Source organism: Rattus norvegicus, chromosome 11 (assembly GCF_021556685.1).
Source record: "Rattus norvegicus strain SHRSP/BbbUtx chromosome 11, alternate assembly SHRSP_T2T, whole genome shotgun sequence".
NCBI lineage: Eukaryota > Metazoa > Chordata > Mammalia > Rodentia > Muridae > Rattus > Rattus norvegicus.
The window spans coordinates 28,998,332-29,019,079 of NC_141544.1; the positions used below are offsets into that span (position 1 = coordinate 28,998,332).

Sequence of the window (20,748 nt, forward strand, 5' to 3'; positions counted from 1 at the left end):
GCTGTCTTGAGGAGCTCAATAAAACGAAATGGAGAAAGCTGAGTTTCTCCTCAGCCATTATGATGAAAAAATGCATGATATCTAGTTATTAATTTATCATGACAAGAGTCAGATTCAGAATATTATAGAGGAGTAAAACTTCAACCGAGATTACCCACAAGCAGTACACTCTGTACCAATTACATCTTGCATGTAGCACACCTGATTTAATGTACACTTCGATCCTCAAGGCAATAATTATTTTCCACTGTATACCGATGTGAAAACTGAAGTTCAGGGGCTCAGGGTGGTTGTATATGTTGTCCCTATTTCAGAGCTTGACAGGTGACAGTGAGTTTCAGCCTGAGATCATGTCTCATTGACCATGCTTTCCCACAAGGCTACTCTGAGCACCTGTAGCCCTTTGCTTACCACTCTTCACTTTAGATCTGGAAGGAAGCTGCCTCTAGCTGGATAACATTGTGTTAAAATGCTATACACTTGAGTTGGAGATTTAGCTCAGTGGTAGAGCGCTTGCCTAGCAAGCACAAGGCCCTGGGTTCGGTCCCTAACTCCGAAAAAAAGAAAAAAAATGCTATACACTTACCCTCAAACTTTAACCATGTTCAGTAGCAATTGTTTTATCACGGCCTAAAGTGAACTCAAAAGTACAATTTGGGGATGATACCGGTGTAGTCATTCCAAGTGGGTCATCGCTGAAACTGTAAGAACTGGCACAATGCTAAGCCCTGTGCTAATTGCCAGTGCTTCCCAGGGAAAACACTCCATCCTGCATGCCTTATGAAGCCTTGTTACATCTTTTGTGATGTCTGATACCTTGGTTACAGGAAAGACATGACCTTTTCTTGTCATTATCCAAGATACACCTACACTGATGTCTAGTGTTCTTTTGTGTTGTCGTTTTAAGTTCTGTGGCTCTTAAACATGGAAAGGGAGTATGACGCCTTGATTGTCAAATCAATGGAATTTATCATCACCACGAAAAAATCTCTGGGATATCTGTGTGGGGGAGAGCAGATTAGGCTATTGAGGTAAGGAGACCCACCCTACCTATGGGCAGCAGTGTTCTATGTTACTGGGGTCCTAAATTGAACTTTTCAAAAGGGAAATGAGCTAGACACTAAAGTTCATCATACTCTGCTCCTTCCCTGAACATGCAGTGTGACTGGTAGTCATAGTCCTTCCGCCATGCCTCTCTGGCCATAGTGGACTGCATCGCCTCTGACTCACGTTGGAAACAGTTCTGTCCTTAAGTTGCCTTTTGTTGGGTGTTTGGTCATAGCATTTCAAAAAGTAAGATAAATAACATGAGAACCTTTGTAAAAACCTAAGAAATAAATTATTTTGTTATTAATCTTTGAAAAAAATGTATTTTTCATATGATAAATGCCTATACAATCACACAAAAACCAAGCCATGGGTTCATTTGTATTAATATTTCACTATGCGAAAACTTTGGAAGTTATAGTAGCATGTGCCTGTCGACCCAGTTCTTGGGAAATTGAAACAGGAAGATCAAGAGTTCAGAGACAGCAAAGGGTACATAACAAGTTGAAGGCTGACTTGAGCTCCATGAGACTATGTCTGAAAAGGAAAAGGAAAAAAAAGTTTAAATCTGGTAGTAATTTAACAGTTAAGTTTGCAAGTTTTGACTGCAAATGTATTACATCATTCATAGAAGCAAGCACCTCCCTCTTCCTCCAGAGTCCCAAATAGAAACTTGCAATGACAGGAAGTGAACCAGAGACTATTTTGAGCACCGTGCTTCCTGATGACCTTCCAGAAGAATCCTAACCATTACACCATCATCATCTCTTGAGATCTCCGCATTTAGGTTCTTTCCTCCTCAAACGTCTAAGTGTAACTATTTTCCTCATTTATTTGTTTCTGCCTGGGGCCCATTTTACCTGTGTTCTTCATTCATCTCTGTCAAATGAGGTTTGGGAGAACAGAGCATCTGGCACCTTGTATTTCTCTCGAGTCTCCCCTCTGCTCCATTCTCTCCTGACACAGCCTGTGTCCAGTTTCTGTCATCGATAGGCAAGGAAGAAGTAGTCCTGCTGATACCCAGGCCGATCAAAGCCTGAGCCACTGAGGATGAGAACTCAGAGAAGTGGCTTACCTGTCAAAGAACCCATTGCTCCTTTTGTACCTTTTGCTCATGAGGCTACAGGTGTCCTGAAAACAGAGGGAGGGACCGTTGTTGAGAGACACAATGTTCTACAGTTGATGTGATGCTAACAGATGGTTTTACTGTGGACTGTCTGCTTACCGCCCACCCCAGAAGCATCCCAGTGAGTTTTTCCATGCAGGCAAATTTGGGTAGCACATCTAAGTAACTACCTTACTTTTCTTGTCACTTCAAAACAATGTTCGTCCTTACTATAATCTGGTTGCTGTCAAACAAAGCTTCCCTTTGCAGAAGCTAATTATGATACAAGTATCTTTAACACTTAACATTATTGCCTGCTACTAATGCCTATGTGTAACAGATTTTTAAAATGTTATTTATTTATTTATTTATTTATTTATTTATTTATTTATTGTGAATTAGAATTTCCTTGCAGTGATAAAAAATACCTAACACAATCAAATTAAAGGATGTATTTTGACTGATAGTTTCAGGGAGTTCAGTCCATAGGCTTTCACTTCACTGAGGCACCATTAAGAGGTAACACTGCCAAGAAGCAAAGAATGAGAAAGGAATGGGTCAGAGTGGGTCCAGAAATAAGAATACTTACTTCCTTCAGCAGCTGCTGCCTTAAGTTTCCAGAAATTCCAAAAGTAATGCCACCAGCTCAAGACTAAACCTTTAATTTATGAACATTTGAAAAAACATCCTAATATTTTGGGAGAGGATTATCTTAAAAACAACCATCTACACAGAAACTATGATGAAACAACCACATGCCTCTCATTTTGGTGGGGAGACCAAAGCTACAGGATGAAGGGCACCAAGGCAGAACTTGCAACTGATGGCATCACAATCTTTGTGCTCTCCCCTGGGCCTTCCTCTTGTCCCACTCCATTGGGAATTGCAGTGACTGAGAGCACAGACTGAGTAGCTTTCTTTTGTGTGTTGAATGGTGCCCATGTGTGATAGCATTGTCTGGCCTTCACCCTTAAACAGAATCTATTCAGTCATGCTGAGAGGGAAAGCACTTCTGTACATGTGAGAAACAATGGCTTACAAGTGTGGGAGAACCAAAAGCAGGAGTTTTGCAACTCTTTAAATTGTACTCCTTCACCATTCAGGTGGGGATGATGGATCCAGCTTACTGGTTTCCCACAGAGGCCACGAAAACCTGAAGGAAGGTATACTGAGTTAACAGTGTGTTATGATTAAGTAATTGACAGGCATTTATTTTAAAGACCGCTTTAGATGCTTAAATATATTAAAAAACTAATAGCTGAGTTCTATCCAGTGTCAGTGAAACCCAACTATAAACCTTTATTCAGGTAAATCTTCAGAGTTTAGTTAGGGCAACATCAGCCCTCACAGTGAAGATCCCAAACACTGACACACACACCCTTGTCAACATGATTTTCACAGGGAAAGGATCCATCTGAAGTCTACCAGGCAAAGAAATTAATTTGTACAACTGTGTAGCAAAGCTTTAGGGATCTTGTTAGGGTTACTTTGCTAAGGACATGTGCTGTCCTTAAGATTATTAATTAATGATATATTTTCAAGGGCTGTTAAGTTCTGTTTTATATTGACCATCTGAAAAGCTTGAGGTGCTCACAGGTATAAAACAATTTTACTGGCATTTTACCATTAGGAACAAAATGATACTATGACAAAGAGAGCAACACACACACACACACACACACACAGAGAGAGAGAGAGAGAGAGAGAGAGAGAGAGAGAGAGAGAGAGAGAGAAACAGCTGATTATGTGTAGAGCAGGTGGTAAGAAAAATGGCAGTAAAACAGCATATGACCATGGGACCCCAAGAGAGGTCATGACTGCTGGCGCGGATGTTGATCCTTCAGTAATTAATGGAGTTCAGTGACCTGAGAAAGATAGCTCAGTCATGCTTCCCACCCTGGTACTCATGGCAGCTGGGGGCCCAGGGCTGCTTTAAACTCGAGTGAGAGAATCTTATACTAGTGCAAACATTTACACAGTACAAGGTATTTATCTTGGCTCCAGAGAAACACAGGCATCTTTTGGAGTTCACCTACTCTTAAAAACAGGTTTAAACTTGGGATATTGACTTGTTGAGATGAACTCATATTTGTGGTGATTCAATTTTTTTGTTTTGTTTTTACCAATAGAAAACATTGCAACTTTAACCCCTATTTCCTTGCAGCATTTTGGTGGGTAAGGAGGAAGGTGGGGTGGAGGAATAGCTCCCAGATCAGCCTGGCCTTTATGCATTCCTTAATAATAATATCATATTGTTTAGACTGACCAGCAAGGGATCATCACTCCGACAGCCTTCCCACAAAACAGTGACCTTTAAATAGGGGTCATACAAGTTTCTTTTCCTCCAGAACTTTAGACTCTCCTAACTTCTCCCAATGTCTCCATTGAAGTCCTGAGAGATGTTGGCAGGAAAAGAGAGAATGCATTATTATCGCCCCATTAATGTCACCTGACTAATAATCAACTTTCCTTTGGATATTACTGGGAGTCCTTATATCAGGAAAGTCAAGAGTCTAACAAGCTGTGTCTAGGTAGCAAATTGTTTCTTAGTTTGCCACTGTTCCACTTAAAAAGATGAAATTTGTCAAATGATGTTGCCAATGATGAACACTTTCTGCATAATCTTTCCTGGAGAAGATATTTTTTCCCTTTCTGATATATGAAGTCTTTTTGTTAGGATTGAGAAGTTTTCATCCTTCTAATGACGTCCATTCACCTTCGACTCATTTGTCACTCATCAAGAAAAGCATTCCAGTTTTAAAAAATATACTCCAGTTCCTATGCCCGAGGAGTTTAGAGTACCCTCAAACGATGGGTCATCATCCAAGTCATCAAGATCCCTCATCATCCATCTGGTAATGAAAGGACATTTTATAATTTCCCCTTTCATATATAAAGGTCACAAAGCTCTATAAGGAATCAAACCCAGGCAGGACTCATGGTATAGGTCTTTAATCTCAGTGGCTGAGGCAAGAGAATAAGTTGAAGACCTAACTAGGTACAAATCTAGTTCAAAAGCATAGTCATCTCAGCAAAACCTTGCCTTATTCTTTTTCTTCTTTAAGGTTAAAGATACATCTCAGTGGTAGAGCACTTACCTAGGATGAGTAGAGCCCTAGAATCAATACTTAGCACTATAAACACATGCACACATCCTGTATAGTTTAAATGTTTTCTAATTTTAAAATGTAATTTCTGGCTAAGATATATAATGTCGAATCCAGGTTATTCAGCATGCAGAAAATTGTATTTTTTTTCCTAAGATTTTTTTTATTATAGAGCAGCATGCATTTCAAAAATGTTTTTTGGTCTTAATATCTATAATAGTTTATCAAGTCAGTGATCAATTTTCTACAGTCACTTAATTTAAATCTAGATGATCTGCATTATGGAAAGATGCATAATTACATGCATATTTACATTCTGTGGTTTGGTTATTCCTTGGTTTGGTTATTGTTTTGTTCCCTGTGACGTCTTATTGTTAAATACATCAACTTAAGACCCACACTGCTAGAATATGGAGTATGACTGCATGAACAGATAATAGTCACTGAAGCTGTGACAGCACAATTCCAATAAACACAGTCACCTAAGTCTCTTGAGGTTCTTGTCATGTTATTTTCTTACTCATTACTCTAGTGGACCAAGTGTTACACCGAGTATGTAGAAACCTTCAAAAGGAACATGAACGTTTTGGAGAAGGCATTACTACTGTCTCGAATGTCTGTCAAATAGCTTGCATAGCTGTCTCTAGTTATCATCCTCATAAAACGATGGTGAAACCTAAATTTTCCAGGAAACTATACATATGTGAGTTTGCTGTGTCCTTTGCAATATTTACAGAGTCAACGCTAATCCATCATCATATAATAAAACGGGGTCAATCAACACTGCCCACATATTACAGGGCTTTGAGGACAAGAGTGTTGAACACGTGTGACTCTCCTTCAAAACATCTAATTTATATTCCTCTTAGACTTACATATTTTCTTTTGGAAAAGAATCAATGCGTCACATCAGACTTCTCTTTCTGATCCATGTTTAAGGGGCTTTTCCAGCCCTCCATGTTGTTCCCACAGTTAGTGCTCTGAGCGAGGGTATGCCACCTTCTCTGAGTTTTCCATAATAGAAACAGTTCTGCTGCTGTCCACCAACCTACAAAACATGTACCACTGCTGTGTCCACTGCCAAACTGTCCCCAGGAAATGCCTGCCCCAACCTTAGGAAACCTATGGTGTCAGGTTACAGGCTCTGTGAGGATTTGGGATTCTTTCTCTGCCTTTTCCATTCTCCCTCTCCCTCTCCCTCTCCCTCTCCCTCTCCCTCTCCCTCTCCCTATCTCCTGTTCGAAAAAGAAAATCTAAACACTTTTGTTTTTTGAATGACTTTCCTTTAACCTATCCTTACTCCATCCCAGACTAAACTTTGTAATGCATGGTTTTGTAGAATGTTATATTACCTGTCCCGTTTCCCTGTCATGGCTGCCCCGCCTTGTACTCCTCCAACAGCCCTGTAAATCATATGATTAACTTTCAAGCCAGGACTGATTGATGGGAGGAAAGGACATTTAATTGGAGTACAATAGCACCCTACACAGCTCTTAATGTTCTTGGGTGCATCAGAATGTGATCTGAATTCCAGATATGGTTTCTGTGTGACATTTATTTTTCTCCAGCGTGCGTGTGCTATACCTTGGCCTAAATTGCGTTGTTATCGTCTTCTGCCTTTTTGAACTTAACACTATAAATTAACTAGCATCCTGCTGAAATAAATTTCTTTGCAGATTTTATGTATATGGAGGGTGCTTCAATTTCATTCAAAAATAGATACTGAATTTGTGGGACCTCTAAGGTAATTTATTGATGTGTGATATAAAAGACCCAAAATTTTATTAATAATTTCAAAAATAATATTTTAAAATATGTCCTTGACTTAAAGGAATTCATGTTTGGTTATATCAGTAAAATACATCAATTGGATTTGAGTGGTTAAAAATCTCACATCTAAAACACATTCTTATCCTTTTTTTCCAGTAGGGTTGGTTCACTAGAGTGAAAGATAGACCCTTGGCTTCTTTATACTAGACGGAATAGAAATATCATCTACAGAGGCCTCTCCAGGTTCCTTTATGAATCATCTCTTCCCTTGCTCCGAGATAAATGAATAATTGACTTTGGAATGAATGAACCCAAGATAAAAGGGTTTAAGTATCTGTATATTAAAAATTAGGGTCAATGATCCTTCAAGGATAGAAAGGAAGTATGTACAGTAGAGTCAATAATAATGCAAAAAGATTTCTAGACTGTTTCTCAAGAAGCATCTGAGAATTTAGTGACACTAGCAAGCATTATAATGGATCTCGTTGTGTAGGCAACAAAGTTATAATTCTATAAAGAATCATAGGGGAAATTATTTTTCATATGCAATGAAAGGACCCTTGTGCAGTAACTCAACATATGCACAAACTAAAATTTCCCTATCGTTTTGAGCTATGAAGTCTTTGACTTCCCCACTTACAGTGATTTTCCTTTTTGAATTGTACTGATCTGGACGTCCTAGGCAAATTAGGTAATAGGTATGCACAGACATGGGAATTAGGAGGAAGCCAAGCAAAAACAATTCTTACCCTTCCAATGTGCATATCACTGGTGCTTAAGAAAGCATATGCAGAAAAGGCCTACTTGGCCAAGGAGGTGTAGATTTATGGCTATTAGGAGTTTACCTATAGAACACAGGGTCTTTAAAGTTAAAGGCCTTTAAATGACAACCAAGACAATCAGGGAATGCCAGAAAGCAGCAACTAGACCTTGGGCCTCTTCCACATGAGGTTATTTGGTCTGGAGAAGGAGCTTTAACTCTCCAACTCTGTTACTAGCCATCACATGGAGACTCTTTGTCTATGAAAGGAGTCCCATGCAGAAAGTCTTCTAGTATAATCCTGGAAAACGGTTTTAAACAAGTGAAAACTTTTGTCTTTAACCATCTTTAAATGATTGACAAATAAGATCTTTACAGAGAACAGCATGAGCTAAGTGCAAAAACAGGTTCCTACTGTTGCTCCACAAAATAAAGAGCCAATGGCTAGGGGGGGATGGAAGCATAGATCATTCCTGAGTCAGGAAGCTAGAGCTGCCTTCCAAGACTGTGTAGCAATTCCTATGTAAAGACCTAAAAATACCGGAAGATCGCTCTTCCCTTTGGAAACTATATTGACCAAAAGAATCCATCAATAGTTTGTCAGTTGCATCAAATCCACCGACTGCATTACGTTTTTTGTTTTTGTTTCTGTTAGACCTATTTATTATGGCTAAACTCAAAGCAGTCTGAAGTTTCTTTGGTTTGCTTTGGTTTTGGGTTTTGGTTTGTTGTCAAAAAGAGTAACTTTTTAGTGTTAAAGAGAAGAGAAACATCAAGAAACAAATACTTATGCTAAATGTGGATAGTAAGACAACAGCTGTTCTGAACATATACTACTTTTTTTTCTGTTGTGATTTTGGTCACATTAACTAAGTGGAATGAGTCTCACACTTCATAATTGCTTTAGTTTGTTTGAAGAATGAAAACCGTGAATTATAGTCAGAACTTTAAGTTGTTGTTTGAGTACCAGGACCCAGACTTTGACAGTATCTATCATTCTACAGGTATTCAATGACTTATAACATTTATTTTGATGTTCAGTGGATGTTATACACCAATTAGGCATAAAAATGACACAGGAAAGATATTTTATATGTAAGCTAAGAACTCATCTATGAACAGAACATCAGAATTGATTGGATAGAGTTATTAAAATTATGAAAGCAGATTTACATTGAGGCTTTTCTTTGGTGGGGGATCCACACGGCTTTTGTTTTGAAACAGAACCCTGCTATCTAGCTCAGGTCAGCCCTGAAATTAAAGCTATCCTTTCACCTTGGCCACCCAAGACCTGGTGTTGCAGGCTCGAGTCACCATATCTTGTCAAACTCTAAAACTTGCAAAACATTCTTTCAGGAGTTAGACATTTCAGTGTGCTCTTGGTAAGGACACATCTTTGTTGAAGGCCAGGTGCAGGACTCACTATTTTATCACCACTGGAGTTCTCTGTATAAAGCTTCCATTCAAATATTTGTTGAACCTATATCCCATATGGCATTGTTTTACAATTCAGAAATCAACTCATCTCTTCACGGGGAAGGTAGCACTCAGGAGAAGATACAGCTTCTCGGGGCATAAACAACACATTTCCTACAGCATTGACATATGCCCTAGCCTCTTTGAAACTAATCACAGACATCATGACCTGAAAGAGAATTGTTATTTCAGCAAATTTCGAGGATATTATCTTGACACAAGCTTAAACAGCTAACTAAGTCATTCATGAGAAAAGATCCACAGGACCCAAGATATTATTTTATTTTTTAACTATACTTTTAAAAAAAAGACTGTAATGGGGAAACTACTTTTTTTCCCAAGAATGAGGAGGTGAAAGTAGAGAGGAAACGACAGCTTCAGAATGAGAAACTTTAGCTGAACCTGCACCAAGAAGGTTGCGTGTTTTTGCTGAAATGCTCATTTGTTGATGCTGTAATTAAGACGGCCACTGGTGACTCCACTGAGGCCTCGGCCTCTTGTTTGTAAAGTTATGAAATCTCAGACTGGATGACGTTAACACTTCAGTCAAGCAGTCGAAACTTCTGTTCTCCACAGTTTGGAACTGTTCCCAAGATGGCTTTGTAAGAGAGGAGAAGTGACTGTGAGCAAAAGAGAAATGGATACACGCCTCATAAAAGGAGAGAGGGTTGCTGACCTATAAGTTTGTTACCTTGTCGAAAAGTGTAATATCAGAAATCATAAACTATTTAATGGGATACTTGGAGGCAAATATTATTTTCAATATGAAATTCTTATCAAAGACTGTAATGGGGAAGCTACTTTTTGTCCAAGAATCACGTTGATTGTAAAATACATAAGTAATTTATGACAATTATTTCACAAGGGCCCAGATTTAATTTTATTTTTCCATATTTTGTACCTGCTGTGTACATTTACATATCGATATACATGTGTTCTTAAGCAAACTGACATAATTCCATAAGCATAATCAAATTTATTAGATTATATTATGAAAACAAAAGTGTTTTCTCTAGAGAGATGACACTTTCGAAATCCACCAGAATCATAGCTATAGAATGGAAATGACAAGTTTCTTCATTATTGTATTATTGTATGTATCATTTTTTTTTTGAGCTGAGGACCGAACCCAGGTCCTTGCGCTTGCTAGGCAAGTGCTCTACCACTGAGCTAAATCCCCAACCCCTATTCTATGTATCTTACTCCTTCTGCATCTACGAAAGACTAATGCATAAAAATTCTCTGCAGAGATGTAGTGACGTCATTAGTTGGAAGAAGATAAATAAATAAGGAGCTTTACTCATGACATTGAAGTGCTTACATTCCACAAGGAGACCTGTTGTTTGAAGGCCAACCTTGTTCCTAAATCCAGAAACAGGAAATACTAATGTGTCCTTGCACATTAGAGTAGCCAGTCTGGCAGGAAGGCAGATAGAATTGTGAGTTTTAAAAAAGGACATTGGCCATCCTCTCCTCTCCATCTCCCAGTCTCACCCCCTTTCAACCAAGGCCACTACATGCTGAACAAGCACCAAAACCAACCAATAAATGAAAGGAAGCTCACAGGTCACCCCGGGTCGTTATTTTCACATACCTTTGAATAATGAGAGCATCACATGTCAGCTAGAGGAGAACAAAATGTCACATTCTCCAGCTAAAGGTCAGCTTCGGTCATAGGTCACAGAAGGGAGGCCAGGAAATAACCTAAGAGGTTAGGCTGGGTGCACAAAGAAAGGTCACCAAATGTCAATGAAAGCATGCAGCTGTTGGGAGATGAAACAACTGAGTCACCCTTTTGTGCTGACATGGGCTAGAAAAAATGTCTCTGCTGCCATTTTTTTCATTTTTTCTTTTCTTTCTTTTTCTTTTTAAAAAAAAAAGCTTGCCGTTTTACAAGGCAGCAACACCAATGTACCCAACCCCAAATTAGCCTTTTTCAAAAGCAACGGTTTGGGAGTTAAGTGGAGCAGTTTCCGAAGACTCAAAACTATGTCATTTTTATCTCAAATGATCAACACAGCAATGGGCTTGAAATAGCAAATTTAGATTTCATCTGGAGCTCCTGTGTTAGCAGTGAGGGCTCAGGATAGGTAGCGATCAGTAACTAGTGTTTTCATACTTTAAGAACTGTGATCATTCCTCTAACTAGGAGATACTCAGATGGTGGACACTGAAGACATGAATTGGCTTGTGTTTTACTTGAGCTGGCTATTGGTAGTTTTTGGCCTAGTTAAAAAAAATCTATTCAGAGGAAAGAAAAAGAGAGGATGAACTTACAGTCCCATTTTAAAGGGATTTTAGCAAAACACCGGTAGACTAAATCTGAGTATCAATCCTGCTTTCAAATCAATCACTCCTTGTTAAATGTCAGCCCTAGCAGGAACCATGCTTCATGACCTTTCTCCTAGTGGAGTACAGTCATCGAACTCAACAGGGAAAAAGCCCAGTCACCAGAAATTATTCAGATACTTGGCTTGTGCACAGTCCTATAGCAGTGCTGACTTTCTGAGGTCTTTCTTGTACACACACTTGATGTACAAAAGTTTGGCAATAGGAACTATTTTCAGACAATTCCAGAAACCTCCACTTCTACCAACATCTATTTATCCCCATAAATAGATAGACTATATAATAGATATAGAAGATACCTTCTTCCTCTGGGTTCCCAAAAGTGGCCTCAGTTGACCAGCTTGGCAGGTCCAGATTTTATGAGCTAATTAAATCAAGTTAATGTTGCTGTGTCAATTCTCTATGATATGAAGAAAGAAATTTACATTTGTACAATAAAAATAATGAAAATAAATAAAAGTACAGTAATGTATAATTATGCACACATGAATGCTTACATGTTCCTAAGCAGCTTCATGTGAACTATACAATCCTCACAGACTCATGACACAGTCAATGCTGTAATTGTTTTAGTGGGAATGAATTAACTTGTGCACGGAGAACATAACTAACTTTCCCCAATTACCTGCAAAGCTAAGCTTTGAAACTGTAAGGGCAATTGCAGGCTTGTGTTCTTTGCTGGAAAGTATAGATTTAGCTGTGGGAACTATGGGGCATGACAGTGTAAGAAGCTACACGTGAAGATTCAGTGCTGCTCGTGGCCAACAATATAGTATGTGGTGGCATGTAGTGATCTCCAGAGTTGAAGTGGATCCAGTTGGTCGCTCCTCCAGACAAAATCTATGGAAGAAATGAGGTAGGCCTATTACCTCAGACCTAAAACACATTCTGGGTTGAAACTGAATTGGACTGACACTTTGAACAGAGGAAGAAGTCCTGTTGCTTGCCCTATTTTCTGGACAGCATCTAATTGACATGTGCTGCAGATGAATTTGAAGGTTTATTTGTTGGCCTTTGACACTGTTTTGCAAGCAACAATATTTCCTATTTTATATCATTTTCTAACTACCTTCAGTAGAGCATAATCAAATCAGCAAAACTAATAATAGTAATTAATAATAATAGTAATAAGTTTTCAGAGAAGAAACTTTGGAGGAAGAGCAACCCTTGACAGAAAGAGTTTCTGTTCCAAGTGATTCTGTGTGTGTTTTGCAGTTTTACACATGAAGTAATAGCACTTCCTCAGGATGACTTCTGGACTTAGAAAAGGTGAGACCTCAGTCCTACCTAATGGGCCTCAGGCACATGGAGCCTGTCAGGAAAACATCATAAATCCTACAGAGGGGAAGGAGGCAGCAGAGAGAAGAGTAATACAAACCCTGTGCACTTAGAAGAACGAGTTACTTAACACATCGGGAAGTGCATTTAATAAATGAAGTCAGCTCCTTCAGCATGCCATACTCGATCTCTCTGGAGGTTGTTGAACTTTCCGTAAAAAGTCGTTTTTATGCTGCTTGCTTTTCTTCTGGAATTTCCTTCACTTCTCCTGTGTGAAATGCCTGTGTAAGCAGCTGACTGAGAAAAGGCCGAGGTCAAAGTTAATAAGGAAAGCTGAAGGTATGAAGGCAAACTGTCTTTTCTTAACCTGTCGGAGTTAAGAGACTCTGTGATTTGGGGATGTTTGGCAGCACTTTTGACACCAGACCTCTCTTTCTTCTAAAAAAGAAAAACAAACAAACAAATAAAAAAGTCTGTCTCAAATAACTGATATGTGGGAGACAGTCAGTGAGGGAAGTGTCCTGTTGCTGGAACTACAAAACTGAACTTTCTTCGACCTGATCTCCTTCACAGACTGGCCTTTTATCTTTAAAGGTGGGATGGTGAAGAGTCTGCAGAAAAATGATCTTCAAAGATTTGGAAGGATCAAATACCACCTTAAAATGTCAGGACTACTGAAGTCACAGGATGTTCAGGCTGGAGCGAAGTGTGCGCATTGGTTGGGGGGGGGCAGAATTAGACGCTCTTTCTAACGGGGACAAAAATAAACTTTCAGCGAGCCTATCGATTATAAAGTCTCTCTCCTTAAAGGCATGTGTGTGCACACAGTCCCTCAGGAGTCCTCATGTTTTAATTTGGGGAAAGAGCTGGATCAGTTTGTCATATAAAATAATACCCCTGCCCCTGCCCTAATCGAAACTTGGTCTATGTATAGTAAAGTTTATCAGATAAGCATGTGCCCAATTTAATATTTATAACCACCCTAAGAAGAATGCTAATACTTCCCTGGACGACCGCCTCCTTCATCTTTGCAGGCGATAAAGCTTAATATGAGACAGGTCAACTCAGCGACTTTTAGATAAAAACCTCATATGATTGAAAATAAGCACGGGAAGGAAAGAAGGAAGGGAGGGAGGGATGGAGGAAGGGAGGAAGGAAGGAAGATAGAAAGAAAGAAAGAAAGAAAGAAAGAAAGAAAGAAAGAAAGAAAGAAAGAAAGAAAGATTGATTGATTCTGGATGTAGCAATGGGGAACCTAATTTTACTTGATTTGGGATTTGTAAAAGCCACAGTTATCTTCCTTGACTCAGTGACAGAAAAAAACAGTAATGTAAAACAATAGAAATTCTAGTGTCCAAAAACGCGTGTTTGCATGCTTCTATGTAAATTAGATGCTGAACTATGGAAATAATGGCCTCCTTTTCCTGTGTATTAACTTGACTTTTTTTCTTGTCAAGTCATGTTTTTTTTTTCCCCTAGTATCTGAAAATGTGCCAAACTAAATGTCAATGCCTCCATAAGGGAGATTTAAAGTTCCGTTTGGAGCAGATAGAAGCCTCAGATGACAAACATTGCTTATCCTGAATGTCCCTCCCGCCTGTGTGCCTTACCTCAGAACAAGGTCACAGGAGCCACCGGAGAAGAGCTATGATTTGTTTGACTTGACATTCCCCAGTATCTCCCTTTGTCATTCCTGCATCATCATTCTGGGTGAGAGAGAGAGGCAAGCACTTGCTCTTAGGTGTCCCTGGCTGCGTGCCCTGCATGCCACAGCCAGCAGCTGTGAATTTCCCTGTCTGAAAGGGGCCCATTTGACTCCAATGGTGTTATAGACAGCAGTTTGTAGGGTGAGTTTAGAAATATTTTCTCAGGACAGATCATGAAAAATAGCTAGTTTTCTTTCCTTCCTCCTCTATTTTTCCTTCCTTCCTTCCTTCTGCCCTTTCTTTCTTTCTTTCTTTCTTTCTTTCTTTCTCTCTCTCTCTTTCCTTCTTTCTTTCTTTCTTTCTTTCTTTCTTTCTTTCTTTCTTTCTTTCTTTCTCCTTTTCTTCCCTTTCCTCCCCCTTCTCCTTTTCCTCTCCTCTTCCTTCTAAAAGAGCTTTCATCTAATCTTCAAGCCACACTTTAGCAACATACACTGTGACAGACATTGGCCTGGCCTAGCATGGAGGGTGAGGCTTGGTGTCCTTGTGGCCACCTCTTTTAAAATAAGTCTGGTGAATGAAGGGACTCGAGAAGTCCAACGTGGGAATGCTTCTGTCATCAATAAACACTCACGGTTATACTTTTTTGAGGACAGATTTCTCTCTGTCTGCTGAGAAAACTATTCCTGTCCCATTACATCCTGTCTCCTGCTCTGACTTCTTGGCCATTCTATCAGAGCATCTGGACTTATAGCTGAGTGGGGCCCACTGGGGTCGCTTCTCTGATGAAGGCTTTCCCCAGCACCCACGGTGACCTGTTGCCTTTAGAACTTCAAGATTTCTTTAGGAAGCAATGAGGAGAGGGCTGAGTTTGAAACACAGTTAACACTGCTTAGAGCAACTCCATGAATAAACCTCGCCAGTCAATTTAAGGAAGCCAGACTTCTCTGACAAAGCAAGAGGGAAATGACCTATTTTATACTCAAGTACTGAAAATGGTCACTTCTCATTCTAAAGTAGGGAAACGGAAAAATGGCCCCTCATAACCCTCCCAATAAAGCAATGGAGAGATCTTGGGTAATAACTTTCAACTTATTCCTAAGAAGACAAAGGGCATTCTGTCTACACAGTTCTCCTATGACATCCCTTGAGAGTTGAGAGGTTTTCTAAAGGTGTAAGGGACAATGTCTTTATGCAGATTTGTAACGAATTCTTCTAGCACTTTCTCCTTCTCTTTTTCATGTTTCACTTCTAGTTCTGATAATTACCTATGAACTCCCCCTCCCCCCTTAAATACAAACGGAGACTGGCAGGTCCACACACTGAGATTTAAATTAAAAGGGAAATTTAAGCAAAGATAGCCAAGCCCCTGGTCTCAAAGAAACGGAATTCACTCTTTGTAAGCTTTCAGTGAAGAAATGTTAGCAGCAACACTCTTGATGGAGACCTGGGCACAGTTTCAAGACTTACCCTGGCTCTAGACACATTGGTTACCTCTTAGCTGAAGGGGCAAGGGCAAAGGAGCGTTACCAGAACACCGTTAGCAGTGTGACAGAGAAAGGAATTTCCAGGTGCAGCGTTGGAGGTTTAAGGCAGCCACACAAGGTGCAGAGCTAACACGGGGGAGGAACAGAAAATTAATATTGTGGCTTCTCATGCCTCCAGAAAATTGATCATCTGCCAGTTTATCCCAGGGGCCAAAAGTAATCAGTAACCTGCTAGCCGGAGAGCAATTGCAGAGGCTTGCTTCCTGAGGCTCAGAACCAAGAAGGTTCCGCCTCTGAGGAAGAATCTGGAGTGGAGAGAAAGGCTTACCAACATCAAACTTCCTCTTTAATTAAGGAATAAGGTGAACTCAACCACAGGGTCTGTACACAAACCTGCTTTGGAACAAACAAGTACTACAGACTGAATGGTATTGCCCTCAGCTCCTACACTGAGTTTGACTGCCCCCTGGAGATGAGGTTTACTATGGTGTGAGGAACAACATGTTGTTTCTGAAGTCCATGAGTTTTATCCTTGTGAGGTATTGAGTTGATGGAAACCTAATTGTGTCATGGTGTTTAGAGGCAGAATCTGGGGACTGATTACAAACAGAGAATATCATCAGGATGGCGTTGTCATCATTCTATACTGGTGACTTTTAAAGAAGAGGGAACACGTAGTCACAGGCAGGCAGGCAGGCAGACAGACAGACAGACAGACAGACAGGCACACACACCGAAGTGGATAGGGAAGAGACTCATGCATGCATGAGCTTCCTCCCTCCCTCCCTCCCTCCCTCCCTCCCTCCCTCCCTCCCTCCCTTCCTTCCGTCCTTCCTTCCTCCCTTGCTATGCCTTGCCGCACACCACATTAGGACTCTGCCAGTAAAAAGACTACCAGTGTTGTCAGATCCTTGTTCGCTCATCTCCAGATTTGAGATCCAAAGTAAGTCCCCACTGGTGCACTTACCTAGATCCTGCCAATCTATTTTTAACAACAGAGAGGGAAAAGAGACAGCGTTTAACAGCCAATCAAGGTTAATGTTCGAGTGGGAAGCGATGGTCATACTATAGTTTCAGAAGGCGAGGGAAGGTCCACTGTCACTCTCCTTGGTCTTCTGTTCCCTCTGACTCTCACTAGAGATCCGGCCCCACCCCTGACTGCATAGGAGGGAAGTGACCATCAGGAAGCTCAAGGTCCTTCTCGTCAGAAACCGGATTAGCCAACAGTGTTACTTTGGACTTTCCAACCTTCAGAGCTAGAAAAAAAATAGAATTCCTAGTAAGGACATTTTTTTACTACAGAAGCATAAGCAGAGAGACAACACGAGCTGCGCATTCTGTCATACAGACAGATATTAGGGTCTAATTTTGCACTTAACATTATTTGGTTTAGAGGGGATGTGCAATGGTTTCTGCATCACTGGGAATTCTATAAAAGTCACAGCTTTTCTTGCACAGCTTGCTTCTATATTGTCATTAATTCTGGAAAATTCTCACCCATACGTCTTTCCCTAGTATCTGTACTTTCTTATGATTTAGTACTAAGACATAAGCTAGGCCCTATAACTTTAATGGTTCTAAACCTCTACTCAGATTGAATTCAAGGTCATTTCTTCCACAGTGAATTCTTCTATATTTTTCAACTGTAGATTGTCTCTTTAGCTGTGCTTGCTGTCTAATTTCCACTCACTATTAAATTTCAAAAATCACATTGTTCCATTTCAAATATTGTTTCCATTAAGGTTTCTGTTGCCACGATAAAACACCAAGACCAAAGCAACTTGGAAAATAAAGAGATTAGTTTAGCTTACAGTTTTTCATATCGTACTCCATTACTGAGAGTGCTCAGGAAAGAATTCAAGTCAAGGAATTTCTGGAGGCAGAAATTCATGCGAAGGCCACGGAGAAGTATTACTAGCTCGTTGCTCCTGGCTAGCTCAGCCTGCATTCTTATAGCATCTAAGACCACCTGCCCAAGAGTGACTCTGCCCACAGTGAGCTGGGTCCATCCCTCAATAGACTTTCCCACAGACCAATCTCTGGTGGTGGAATATTCTTTGTTGAAGTTTCTTCCTTCCAGATGACTCTCGCTTGTGCCATGTTGACATAGAACGCCCAGACCAACTGTTTTTGTAATTTTAAAATTTAAAATAAATTCTGTCTTGTCAATTTTTGCAGTCCATATTCACTGCTCTCGGACTTTGTGTCTTTCTTTAAAAAGCATCTCTAAATATGGGGCATTCTTATTACATGCTAAATTCAGTAATTCTACTATCTATAGTCCTTGTGAGAGTGTGCGTCCTTCCTTTTGGAATTTGGGTTTTTTTATTGGACTTAGTGGTTTTATTACCTGATGCATTTTATACTTTTTTTGTTCTTCTGAGGTTAGATGTGATGAGACTTCTGTGGGGCTATTCTGAGTCCTAGACTGAGAGAGTACTTCTCCAGAAAATACCACCTACCAGCTGGCACAACCCATCAGCTGGCAAAATAAATTCAGAGTACAAACCCAAATCAGGGTCAACATGTGTTCAAAAATCTCTTTGGAGAAATAGTCTTTGACTTGTTAGTTTGTTTTATATTCTGTTTTGCATTTGTCCAAATCAAGGCAAATTTTCTTTAATAAGAAATTTACCAGTTAAGAATCCACTCAGTGGAATTTTGTAATTCAGCCACATGGAAATGTCACCACCATCTGAATATACTCCCAGGATACTTTGACAACTGTAAATGAAAACCCTTTGCAGAGCGGCAAGCAGATTCTGCCTACCATCCATTCTCTCTAGTCCCAGTCAACTACTAAAGCACCTTTTACACCTACAGCATTGCCTGTTCTGGATGTGGCATATAATTGGAATCATAGAGCATTTACTGCTATAATCTAATTTCTGCTTCCAGGTGGGTAGTAGAGATCAAACGTGTGAGGAAACGTGTGAGACAAGTGATTTATGCTGAGCTACATTTTCACCTTTGTGCTTTCTAACTATTGAGAAGAAAGCAGCCATAAACTTTCAAGCAGAAGTTTAACTCATAGATACTTAGGGTATCATTGCCATCTTCCCAATAGTGTCTTTTCATTAAGGAACAAAGTATGTTTCTCTGAGTATTTATTTCTTACATGGTTTCTTATTGGCATTTTTGTAGTATAATGTTGGTTGTCTTTTTTTGCTTAAATGTATTCCTAAGTATTTTGTTCTTTTTAATGCTTTGTATTAAAAACGAGAAGTGTCGTTTTCTTTTTGTCTCGCCCTTTGTTACTGTGTAGAGGGATCTGTCATTTGGATGTATTGGACTGTGTCTTGCTAGATTGCTTTATCAATTTGTTTGTTGTTTTGTTCTGCTTTCACCCTACGTCAAGCAGAGAAGAGTCTGTTTTCCTCGGTGACAACCTTTGCGTGACAGCTATTCTATTTTGTTGAGGATCTTTTGGAAGTGCCAGTTTTACCTGAGGGTTGGGCACATATTCGGAAGCCCATAGTTTTATGTTTTCAAACTGCATGTGGTCTGTGGGTCTCAAACCTCCTCCTTAAGACAGTTCTAGAACACCTGTGCAGCTCTGCCAGCTCTCCTTGTCCTGGATTCACACTTGTTCTTAATCTAACAATTCTTGCAGGTTCAGCAATGTTAACGTGGGTGTGTCTGCATGTGCTTGGCGATTTTATTCAGTGCCTTAAATGTTTCTCAATCAACAGGTTTGGCAGGATTTTGATGTATTTCCACAACTGGTAGTAGCACTTTTAAGTTGGTTGTGCGTGTGAAAGAGTGCGTACATTAAAAAGGCTTACACACAGGAAAATTATAAGATGAGGCTTTTTTCTATCAACATATTCTGCCATACAGATGTCATACATATAAACAGCTGGAATGTGATTCATTCATGCCTATACCAGGTAACAATCAAGGAGTTGGATGACAGACTCAGAACTGCTCTTGTGGGAATGCTCTGTGCAAAAGAAGTCCTGCTGACCGTGCAGAATCTCACTTAAACTTCAGAACCATATTGCCTTCTTCCCCATAGGGTGCTCACTGACATGACAACAAACAGGTGACAGGATCATGGCTTTTAGCAGGGAGCATTCTGCTTGGCCATATGTCACTGCTGCCTATTAACTGGTAGGAAAGCAAAACTTACTAGCAGGAACCTGGAACCACTGGGTCCGGGTGGGTCCTTTGTTGTAAGCCTTGGCAGCACTTACAGTCTGTGGAGTGTGTAAGTTCCAAGTAAAACTCCATAGAGTGACGAGTAATAGGCAAACTCAGCCTTAAGCCAACAGAACCACAGAGAGAGCAAATTTCATCACGAAGAAGGCTGAAGTAAGCTAAGTGAATAGAATCTCCAGAAAGTACAGTTTTTTATGCAAGTTCACTGTAGACACCATTTCCTTATTGATTCAGGCCAACCATTAACCAGCTTATGCCTAGTCAACCTCAAGGTTTTGTTCTATAGAAAAGCTAAGGGACAGTTCATTACAGTTAAAATGCCTCTATTCAGAATAGTCAGCTATTGGGTCCGTGAGATGATGCAGCATATAAAAAGTGCTAGATACTCAAGTGTGTGGAAAAAAACCAACCTTTGAAAGTCATCCTTGGACTTTTACCTGTGTGCCCGAACTTGTACATGTGCAGTGCACACACAGAGGGAAAGAGAGAGAAAGAGACAGGCAGACTAATAAATTGACAGAAATTAAATTGAGAAGGAGGAGTGGATGCTGGAGCAATGCTTTGG

General features: G+C 40.0%; 1 long non-coding RNA gene across 22 annotated transcripts; it reads right to left on the minus strand.

Moving 5' to 3' along the window:
* Positions 1-8,796: 8,796 nt before the first annotated feature.
* Positions 8,797-17,230, minus strand: LOC102556241 (uncharacterized). Of its 22 annotated transcripts, none has more exons than XR_015632956.1 (7): positions 16,990-17,184; positions 14,503-14,598; positions 12,993-13,160; positions 12,240-12,454; positions 11,914-11,978; positions 10,860-10,982; positions 8,797-9,863 (listed from the first exon to the last, which is right to left on the minus strand). It is a non-coding gene; the product is annotated as an uncharacterized LOC102556241 (long non-coding RNA). The 22 variants fall into 22 exon arrangements; XR_015632945.1 differs by having other exon boundaries at positions 11,914-12,014; XR_015632946.1 differs by having other exon boundaries at positions 11,914-12,014; positions 12,112-12,454.
* Between the last annotated feature and the right edge of the window lie 3,518 nt (positions 17,231-20,748).